Source organism: Sinohyriopsis cumingii, chromosome 13, assembly GCF_028554795.1.
Source record: "Sinohyriopsis cumingii isolate HCF-2022 chromosome 13, ASM2855479v2, whole genome shotgun sequence".
Lineage (NCBI taxonomy): Eukaryota > Metazoa > Mollusca > Bivalvia > Unionida > Unionidae > Sinohyriopsis > Sinohyriopsis cumingii.
Window position 1 is genome coordinate 72,011,976 of NC_142973.1, and position 11,547 is coordinate 72,023,522.

At 33.3% G+C, this 11,547-nt stretch overlaps 1 protein-coding gene across 1 annotated transcript in view; it reads right to left on the reverse strand.

Annotated features, from left to right (window-relative positions):
• Positions 1-5,105: 5,105 nt before the first annotated feature.
• Positions 5,106-11,547, reverse strand: part of LOC149785824 (H(+)/Cl(-) exchange transporter 7-like) — a 179,956-nt gene continuing 173,514 nt past the window's right edge. Inside the window, exon 26 of the transcript XR_016425461.1 lies at positions 5,106-5,514. The gene's annotated coding sequence lies outside the window, so the exon portion shown is untranslated. The remainder of the gene's footprint in view (positions 5,515-11,547) is intronic.

Below are 11,547 nucleotides of genomic sequence, written 5' to 3' on the forward strand. Positions count from 1 at the left end.
GCAAATCATAATGATAATCCATTATTTTAGGCAAGTCAGTGTCTTTTTTCCCAGAACAATCATAATAGAAAACTCCATTGGCCTAGTGGTTAAACCATCTGCCTCGGATGCAAGAGGTCATGGGTTTGATCCCTGGCCAAGTCATACCATAGACTTCTAAAATGGTACTAACAGCTGCCTCGCTAGGCGCTCAGCATTAAGAGGTTAGTGTTTGGACTGGTTGACCTGGTGTCAGGATGATGTGACTGGGTGGGACATCATACTACATGTCTGTGGCATGATGCCCCAGTGCTAGACATCACTATAAACTGCCACGCTACAGACATCCTAGGTACCATTTTTGTAAGTCTTTGGTACGACTTGGTCGGGGGTTCAGACCCATGACCTACGCACCCAAGGCGGATGCTCTAACCACTAGGCCACTGGAGCAGTAGATCTTTTGTCATGGTAATACTATTAATTATAGTATTGTTTCTACAAATTACTTCAAAAAGGTTGTCCACTCAAAAGCTGCCACAAAGGTATATTTTACCCCCCCCCCCCAAAGAAACTGCAATATTTTGAACAAAGGAAAATCTACATTTATTACATTCTTTATCAACTATCATGTTTTGGAAGAAACTGTACAATAAAGCAATATTTTCTTGAAATGTAAAGCTACAGAGAAACTTGCCCTAATGAACACCTCTATCAATGTACCCTTATTGAGAATGGACAACAATTTGTTATGGCCCCACTATATTTGTGGATGGAGACATATAACAGAACTAATGCCCATCTGTCCCATACTGCTATGTAACATCACATCATATCTTGTCACATCCCATCCATAATTAATATTGTTTTGATTATGCATCTTTAAAAAAACTTAATAAATTGACACTAGGCTGCCTCTGCCTCAGATGCGGGAGGTCGTGGGTTCGAACCCCAGCTGAGTCATACCAAAGACTTATAAAAATGGTACTAGCAGCTGTGTTTCTTGGCACTCAGCATTAAGAGGTTAGTGTTATGACTGGTCGGCCTGATGTCAGGATAATGTGACTGGGTGGGACATCATGCTACATGTCTGTGACATGATGCCCCAGTGCTAGATATCACTTTAAACAGCCACACTGCAGACATCATAGTGATATGACTAAAATTGTTAAAGCTACATTAAACAATGAAACAAGCAGATTGAAATTAAAGTTTGACTTTGGCCCTCAAGCAAATTCTGATGAAACTCATCTAGATAAAAGAGTTCCTGCTCTCTTCCTAAAGTTTATATTCAATTCTTGTCCAGGACTACTTGTAATAAAGATAATCAACCAATAAAAAGTCAATATTTTTCATTTGTTATGTCAACTACTTTGATATAATAAATACAGTATGGATAAAATGCCCCTATGAAGCTGACTGCCTAAAAGATGATGCATCTAAAATTCTGCATTTGTACACAGCATGTGTAATAGTTAAGGACAGTAGGTAGAAAACTGTCTTTTTATTTTGAAACATTGTTTAAATGATGTGAATATTATATTAAGTACGCTTGATTACGTCTGACACCTATTTTGTTTTCATTTAAACAGTTATGTTTATGTTTAACACTGACTTGCATGTCAAAATCCTGCCATGAGTGTCAAAATATAACAATTTTTATATTTCTTTACCATAAATAATCACAGGAAAACAAGCAGACCTTCTGTACCTTAGTGATAGCCATATGTTGCTAGGCCTACCGTGTATAATTAACACTCAAAACCAAATGTTGCTAGGCCTACCGTGTATATTTAATACTCAAAACCAAATGTTGCTAGGCCTACCATGTATAATTAATACTCAAAACCAAATGTTGCTAGGCCTACCATGTATAATTAATACTCAAAACCATATGTTGCTAGACCTACCATGTATAATTAATACTCAAAACCAAATGTTGCTAGGCCTACTGTGTATAATTAATACTCAAAACCAAATGTTGCCAGGCCTACCATGTATAATTAATACTCAAAACCAAATGTTCAGTATATCAGTGACCAAAGCAGTTTTGTATATGTATTGGCAGGGGAAAGCTTCCTTAAATATATTTTTATTTTATAACCAATTAGATAAAATTGGTCCTTAAATTTATCAATGATTATACAATCAGATGACTGTATATGATTTTTATGAAAGAGAGATTATATTAGCTGTAACACATACAGCATACCACTCACATGTTTTCTGTATAGCACAGTTTTGTTACTGAACAGATTGAGGATATAAATTTAAAATTTTCATTGTGAAAAGTGGGCAGGTACCAGTTTCTTATTTTCTATGATATGGACCTCCATAATGTTTCTGTGTGCACTCTGACCCATCCCATCATTATTTTATCAACATAATTATGCAATTAATCGATTTGAAATTTTTTATAAAAAAATTGCTTCCTTCAAATACTTTGAAAACAATATTTTTGTCCTGATGTATAAAAGTAAAAAGAACCTATTACATCCACTGTAATAGTTTTAAATTCTTGAAGTATAAGATAGTATATAGACAGGCTTGAAAAAATCTCAGCATCCCCCATCCCAAAATATTCCCTTGCTGGCATGTTAAGATAGAACCAAGCCATGAATACAAGCACACCAACTGTATAATGTTCAATTTAATTATGAAATTAGAAAATCTGCAAACGTTCAGATTTGAAAAATGTCAAAAATGCTTTTCTTGTACATTTGATTAGGAATCATGATGATTCATAGGAAGAATTTATAAACACTCATTCCCATATGGGAAAACACCCTAAGACATTATTTCTTCCTGTTGAATATGTGATCTTTTTGTTTGATAATAATAATAATAATAATAATAATAACTTTATTTAGAGAAGGTCACTCAATTAGTCGCATAACTAATCTTCCTTGAGGTCTTCTAGTTAAGTACAAATGTATGCAGTAGAATGTATGAAGTAATGTATATATATGACAGTAGAATGTATGAATATATATATGACAGTAGAATGTATGAAGTAATATATATATGACAGTAGAATGTATGAAGTAATGTATATATGACAATAGAATGTATGAAGTAATGTATATATGACAGTAGAATGTATGAAGTAATATATATATGACAGTAGAATGTATGAAGTAATGTATATATGACAGTAGAATGTATGAAGTAATGTATATATGACAGTAGAATGAATGAAGTAATATATATATATATGACAGTAGAATGTATGAAGTAATGTATATATGACAGTAGAATGTATGAAGTAATGTATATATGACAGTAGAATGTATGAAGTAATATATATATATATATATGACAGTAGAATGTATGAAGTAATGTATATATGACAGTAAAATGTATGAAGTAATATATATATGACACAATGTGAAACATTTGGCTTGACACTAAACAATGAAGTGATTCTAAAAAGGAAACAAAGTGGCAAGACTGGAACATATGCACAGACAGATGTAAACACATAAACATATATAAAATATAAAATACATGTACTATCCTGTATTGAAACATTCAACTGTGAAAACAATGCAAAAAGTACAGAAAGCAGAATTACAAAGAACTGCTCAATTGTTTTAAGATTTCATCCATTTGAGACATAGATTATGAAAAGAAGAAATGCTAGGAGCCTGCCTTATGACACTGGGAATGTTGTTCAATACCAATTGACCAGTATACTGAAAACATTTGTCTAAACAGTTCCTTCTTTGGCCATGTTATAACATAATTTTTACTTCTAACAAAGCTTCAATTTGGAATACAAATAGCATCTCTCTATTGTTTGGGTAGACAGGCATGGCTTTTCAGGACACTTTATGCATAAAATTTGGCCTTTTTAAGAAATATTGTTTTATATATTGTTAAAATTTTTATATTATTCATTGCATCCTGGAAATTATCTATACATTGATGTAGAATTAAATGGAATGTCCTCTTCTGGAGTCTTAAAAGTTTTGTTATGTTTCAGTTAGAGGTACATGTATTACCCCAAATTACATTACAATAGTCCAGATATTGCTGAATATAACTTTTATAAAAGATGACTCTATACTGAAATGGTATATATGTTTTGATTTTCCTCAGTAGCCAAAGATAAGAATTAACCTTTATTGAAACATACTTATTGTGAATAGACAAAGTAAAATTTTTATCTATGAATACACCGAGAATTTTATCATGAGAGGTCATATTAAGGTTTATATTGTCAAATAGAACTTGTAGTTTGACACTATCTAGCCTTGCCGGTTTTGTTGTTATAACTAGTAGGGCTTTTGGTTTTTTTCTGTATTTATGATCATACTGTTTTCCTTGCACCATAGTTTAAGTCTTTTAAGAGTATCCTGTAAATTATTATTAAGTATAGTTCTGGTTTTACCAGTGTAATATCTCAGTGTAATATCTGCATTGAGGTCAGTGGAAAAGATTGAATTTCCTTTCTTAAGAGGTAAGTCGTTGATAAAATGAATGAATAAGAGAGGTCCATGGATTAGAGCCCTGACTGGTAGTCCAAAATTAATACTTTACTTTCAGAAAGTTGACCATCAAAATATACTTTTTTGCACCCTATCCGTTAAATAAGAAGTAAACCTGGAGTTAGGGAGTTTTCATTCCATTGATAAATTTTTAGTTTTTCAAGCAAAATTTCCAAAAGCTTTATGAAAATCAACCAACAATTTCTCCTTTATCGGCAATTTTCAGCCATTTATCAATCATAGATATAACTGCAGTTTCACAGGAGTGATTCTGTCAAAAACCAGACTGATTATCATGAATAAGATCATAAGTGTTCAAATAGTTGAGAAAATAATCATGTACATGCTTTTCTATTAATTTGGAGAGATGAGGATGGATAGAGATGGGTCTGTAGTTATTTACATAATCTTTAATTCCAGCTTTATGCAGTGGTGATACCCTGGCAGTTTTCCATGGCTGTGGAAATTCATTAGACTTAATACTTTGATTTCAAATAAGAGCTATACTCCCTTCTGTAGCACGTGCAGCTGCCTTAAGTGGCCTTGGACATATCAAGTCCTGTGGCTTCACAATCATCCATTTTTTTAATATATTTCTGCACAAATTCAGGACACATTTCAATAATTTCAAACTTTTATTAAGGGAGGTTTTTTTAGCACAAAAATATTTTAATTCCAGATGATAGATTTAGTTTTGGGTTCTTTAAGTTTTTCAGCAACACGAACAAAAAAGTCATTAAAAATATTTGAGGTGTCACTTGAGTTACTAGTATAAATGCCCTCATGATTGAGGCACACAATTTCAGTTTTACTCTTACATTTCCTTTCCACCAAACTCTTCAGATAGCTTTTGGATTATTTCTGTTATCATCCATACTCTTTTCTGTAGTGTGCTTGTGACAAGGGATGCCTGGGGTATAATTGACAGCCCTTGATAGCTAGACTGGTCCTCCAGCTGAATAAGTCTACCTGTGGAGTTGAGATGACCTCATTTGCCTAGTCCATGAATCTGTCATGAGCTTTGTCTTTGTCTTATAGAAGCTGCATACTGTGGGATGAATATAATTTATTTCAGATTATAGGCTGGCAATCAGTCTATTAATTTGTCATTTAATATGAAATAATGAAGCAATTATAGTTGAAAATGTCTGCTTTCAGTTTGCGTGTGCACAAACTCACAAATATACACATACAATGCACATGTACAAATCAAAAACTGAAGAAAAAAAATAATAATGTACAAGACATTAAAAATGCAGCAACTGGAAAAAGACTAAAGATAGGACCATCACCATCACATATTTCTAGCTAGGGTCATTCACATAACTTCCCTCTCTCTCCTTCTCTTTCGTTATGGATGCTCTTATAATTATATCAGGCAAAATGGATACGTGCTTGATAATCCAAATTCATGTATATTACTAGCTCTCTTATAAACATATCAATAGAAACAGATATGTGCTTCAGAACCCAAATTCATGTGTATTACTAGTTCTCTTACAAACATATCAATAGAAATAGATATGTGCTTGATAATCCAAATTCATGTATATTACTAGCTCTCTTATAAACATATCAATAGAAATAGATATGTGCTTGATAATCCAAATTCATGAATATTACTAGCTCTCTTATAAACATATCAATAGAATTAGATATGTGCTTGTTAATCCAAATTTATATATATTACTAGCTCTCTTAAAAACATATCAATAGAAATAGATTGGTGCTTGATAATCCAAATTCATGTATATTACTAGCTCTCTTACAAACATATCAATAGAAATAGATTGGTGCTTGATAATCCAAATTCATGTATATTACTAGCTCTCTTACAAACATATCAATAGAAATAGATATGTGCTAGATAACCCAAATTCTTGTATATTACTTTTTTAAGCACTCTTATAAACATATCAATAGAAATGATATGTGCTTGATATAAATTCAAATTCATGTATATTACTAGCTCTTTTATAAACATATCAGTAGAAATTGATATGTACTTGATAACCCAAATTCATATATAATACTATTTCTCTTATAAACCTCTTGCTAGAAATAAATATGTACTTGATAACCCAAATTCATGTAGCTCTCTTATAAACATATCAACAGAAATAGATATGTGCTTGATAACCGAAATTCATGTATATTGCTAGCTCTCTTACAAACATATCAATAGAAATATATATGTGCTTGATAACCCAAATTCATGTATATTACTAGCTCTCTTATAAACATATCAACAGAAATAGATATGTGCTTGATAACCCAAATTCATGTATATTGCTAGCTCTCTTACAAACATATCAATAGAAATAGATATATGTGCTTGATAACCCAAATTCATGTGTAAGATAAGAATTCTTTATTTCAAACTACAAAGTCCATACCTCTAAAATAAAATATAGATATAAATTAAAACTTATAAACATAAAAGAACATATATATCATACCTACAAGTATACAGATACATCTATAACTATTAACTGCACCATGCATTGTTAAGAATGAAATTAAATGACACAATTAAATAGTAATTTGTTCCATTTACTAATAATGAGAATTTAAAAGAATGTCATAGTTCCAAAGAGATTTCAATATACAGTTCTTACTATTAGATATTCTTGTCATCATTGAGAATACATACTTTCTCATTATTTCATCAAAACTGAATACATTATAATTTACAAACATGTTGGAGGCACTGTTCCACCGAGGAAGATGTAATAGAAAATGAAGACTATTATTATAACCAATAACCAGTTTTCTTTTCATACATTCACTAAAGTTTGTCCACAGAGGAGCACAATACATGGTGCAGCAATAAGATTTGAATAATCTAATTTTGATATTCAATGAACACTTCTTGAATTTACATAGAAGCATGTTTGTTCGAGTACACAAAAATCGGTAATGTCTCATCATATCTTCATTATCCGACCGATTGGATTTCAAAATATGACCCAAATACGTATAACTGTTGACATACGTAAGAGCATTGCCGTTAAGATGTACAGGGGGTGGAGATGGTAATTTGAAAGAAGTTGGCTGAAAGACCATGCATACTGATTTTTTTGTATTATAGATGATATCATTCTCTAATGCGTATTGTTCACATATCTTTAATAATTTCCTTAAACCTGTTATAGAAGGGCTTATCAATGACATATCATCAGCAAAACTAAAATTGTTAAGAAAAAAAACATTTGGTGGCAGACGTAACCCCATGTAACACTGACCAAGCTTACGATTTAACTCGTCTATATATATATATTAAATAACAAAGGGTACAGAATACACCCCTGCCTCACCCCATTGGTTACATGGAAAGTGCTAGATATTACACTTCCCCATCGCACACAATACAACTGTTTCCCATACCAGTTAACTAAAGTATGAACTATGTAGATAGGTATTTTAATGTCAATCAACTTTTTAAAGAGTGTCCAGTGATTGACCATATCAATTGCCTTACTAGCGCCTAAAAAGCATGCAAACACTGGGCTGCCATGTTCTACATAATAGTTGACAGTTTCCTAAAAAGCATATATGCATAAATCTGTTGAATGCTACTTTTTAAAACCAAACTGAGTACCGGAGATTGTGACTTCACATCTTTGCACTATGATGCATTCAAATATTTTTGAAATAATAATCATAAGAGCTATAGGTCTGTAGTTATTTTTGTCTGCCAGGTTACCAATTTTGCTTTTTAGTAGCAGTATAATGGTAATTTTTGTGAAATCATCTGGTACAAAGTTATACACAAACATACAATTAAATAAAATCATCAAAAGCACATGAAGTCTAGTATCTGAAAATTTAAAATGTTCCACATATAAAAAAATCTGATCCTGGACATTTACGACCTTTTTGTCTTGTTATTGCACTTTGCATCTCAGATAATGTGATTACCTCAATACGAGCAGAAGGGGTATTCAATGCTGAAAGCACATGCTTCTTATTCCATTCATTTTTAACACTATTGAGTAAGTCTTCAAAATGATTCAATATTCTAACCATGGTTCCCATCAATGCAAATTGGTAGTTTATTGGCAGTAGTTGTAGTGTTTTGTTTAACTTGCTTCCAGAATTAACACTAATCGACATTTTCAAATTTTTGTGCTAGCAAGTCTGCTCTATGTTTTACTTCCTCCTTCTTACATAATCTAAGAGCATATTTAAATTGTGCTCTTGTTTTGCGCATTTGGTTACTGAGATTGCCGTGATGAGGGTTACCGTTATCACGCCACATAAGGTAAGTATTTTGTGCAAAGTCGTGTAATTCTTTGACACAGTCATTCCAGCCCAGTATAACCGAGTGACCACATTTGGATTTACTAGTCAAGTTATTGCCAGAGTTCGACAAAGCTTTTACTATATCAGTGTATAATCCATTTATCTGTTTCATATGCACCTGGTTAGTGTAGCCGTGATCGTTACAGATCGCAACACAATGTGGGATCTCAATCTTGCTTAATAAGAATGCAGATGTCTGAGTATAATTCACTTTTTCATCAGAAGTAAGGTCTGACCAACTGATGTTGTATTTCAAGTTTAAGAGTTCATTGGGGCAAGAATCAAATTTGGGAAGCAAATCAGTCTTGATAGTCATTAAAGTAGGGCAATGGTCGGACCCTACCAGGGTGTGAAGTATTCTCATATCACTTATAGCGGAATGAGCAGACTGTGTAGAGACACAATGATCCAACCAAGACATTGTATTGTGTGAATCACTGACGTAAGTAAAAATTTTTGTGTGGTCTACTAATAATTTTAAGTCCAATATGATATAACCATAATCGCACAAAATAGGCAAAATTCATCTCCAAAGGGAGTGGATTTTAGCGTATTAGCTTTACAAACTCCTACAAAATAAGCATTTAGACTATCAGCATTTTCTACAATAGAATTAATTTTGTCCAAATAATCTACAAATTCGCCAAATTGTCCGAGATCACAAGGTAAACAGATATTGACAAAAAGCAAGGAGGAATCCCCCCTATGGACAGTAATATCTATTAATCTGGGGTCATTGAGGTGTTATACTTCAACAATACTTGCGAGAGATCTACGGTATAGTACCCCGACACCTTCGAAAGGTCTACGTGTATGAATATTGTTAGAAGATTTAATTGGCAATTCCCCTGATCCATAGAACTCATCGCGTACGGATGAGAGACACTCTAACTCACTGTTGAGAAGCCACAATTCTTGTAAGAAACAAATATTGGAAATATCACATAAAGTTCTTACATTTTGTATATTTCTTGTTAATGAATGACAGTTATAAAAAGAAATGCGTAAAGTATCCATTATGTATATTTGAGTCCAATTTGTGGAGATGATGGTTCAATTCCGACTTTGATAGTAGTCTCTAACTAAGGCGTTTCTTGGCCATGCATCCACGTTCATTATCGCGTTGCGTGTAGGGTTATCACATGTGATTTTGAAGCTGGCATAGGTATTAAATTTTGTTTGTAGTTTTTCCACCTGGGTGGGTTTAACTCCAGAGTAATGCTCAATATGCGAAGAAATGTCAGATTCCCTCATTTTGGGGGCAAGTCTTGTCACGAATATGCATCGCTGTCGCATTGGATGCACTGTACGCAAATTTGAAGATGCTGCCTTTCCTATGATAACACTTCCATGCCTTCTTGGAAACTGGTGCGTTGATTGGACATTCGTAAACTTATTAAGCCATTGTTGATGATTTGTGTGCGATGTTATACGTGTAAACGCTGCCACACAGAGTCGTTGTTCTGCAGAGAACTTGGGACTTTAGCAAAAGTTTTATCATTTTCCAAATTCTCGTCTTGAGCGTTGGTGTCTTCTGAACATGCGACCATTTTTAATGTGGTTGTGCTGTGGTTTAGTTCACCATCATCTGATTTATTATTATCATGAATTTCTGCTGTTGTATCTCATAAAGCAGAGCAGGTCTTATTTGCACTAACCTGAGTCTCTTTGCTGTCTGAGTCTGTGCATTGCACATCTTCGCATGCGGTACTAGTAACGGTTTTTTCTTCTGAACAACTGGGATCAGGGATATTCCTTGTTGACCTACATAGTTGACTTTTCAGCTCATGATTTGTTATACTGTAGCCTCCGACTGCAGATGAATTCTCAGTGAGAATAATGTCAGACTGAACTGTGTTCGAATTGTCAACGTGGGGAGGCAATGTACTTTTGACTGTCAAACATGGCTGGGTTTGTTCACATAAACGTTGCATTGCACATAACGTCTCTGCCTGGACTGACTTAAGTATGTCCACCAAATGTTTCACATTTTACATGTCCTTCAATAAAATTGACATGTCCACATAATTGTAAGATACAGGTGGCAACTTTGAAAGATCCAATGCACAAAAACTTGGTATGTCATTTGGGTCTGTGGACAGAAATAGATTCAATATATCTTTCATATTATTAATAGATTTATCCATACCCTTCCTCTTTATCATTCTCTCAACTGTTTGTACCACTGAGAACAAGGTCCGTTTTGCAGCCTCAATGTCACTGTCACAGTATGTGTCTACACACAGCTTCACATTATAATCATGTGGCAATGTATTCATTTTGTTTTGTACAAAACAAAGAAGTTCATTCACCATTATTGACGAGCTATCAATGAACTGCTGTTGTTCGTAATCTGCCGCCATACTTACAGGGCTTCTCGTCACCCTAGGAAACCTTTTCAGTTCACATTTCGTACAAAGGAATAAATCTACCTGACAAAAATGAACAGTAGAGGTTCCACAATCTTCACGCTGCATGTCTAAGCTAAAATTTCATGCGATAGGTTAAAATAACAACTAAGAATATTTAAAACATTATCACAGCTATTCGACAACAGTGTTACAGTGCTGCCATATTGCTTTCTTACAAACATATCAATAGAAGTAGATATGTGCTTGATAACCCAAATTCATGTATATTGCTAGCTCTCTTATAAACATATCAATAGAAATAAATAAGTGCTTGATAACCCAAACTCATGTATATTACTAGCTCTTATAAACATATCAATAGAAATAGATATGTGCTTGATAACCCAAATTCATGTATATTAGTA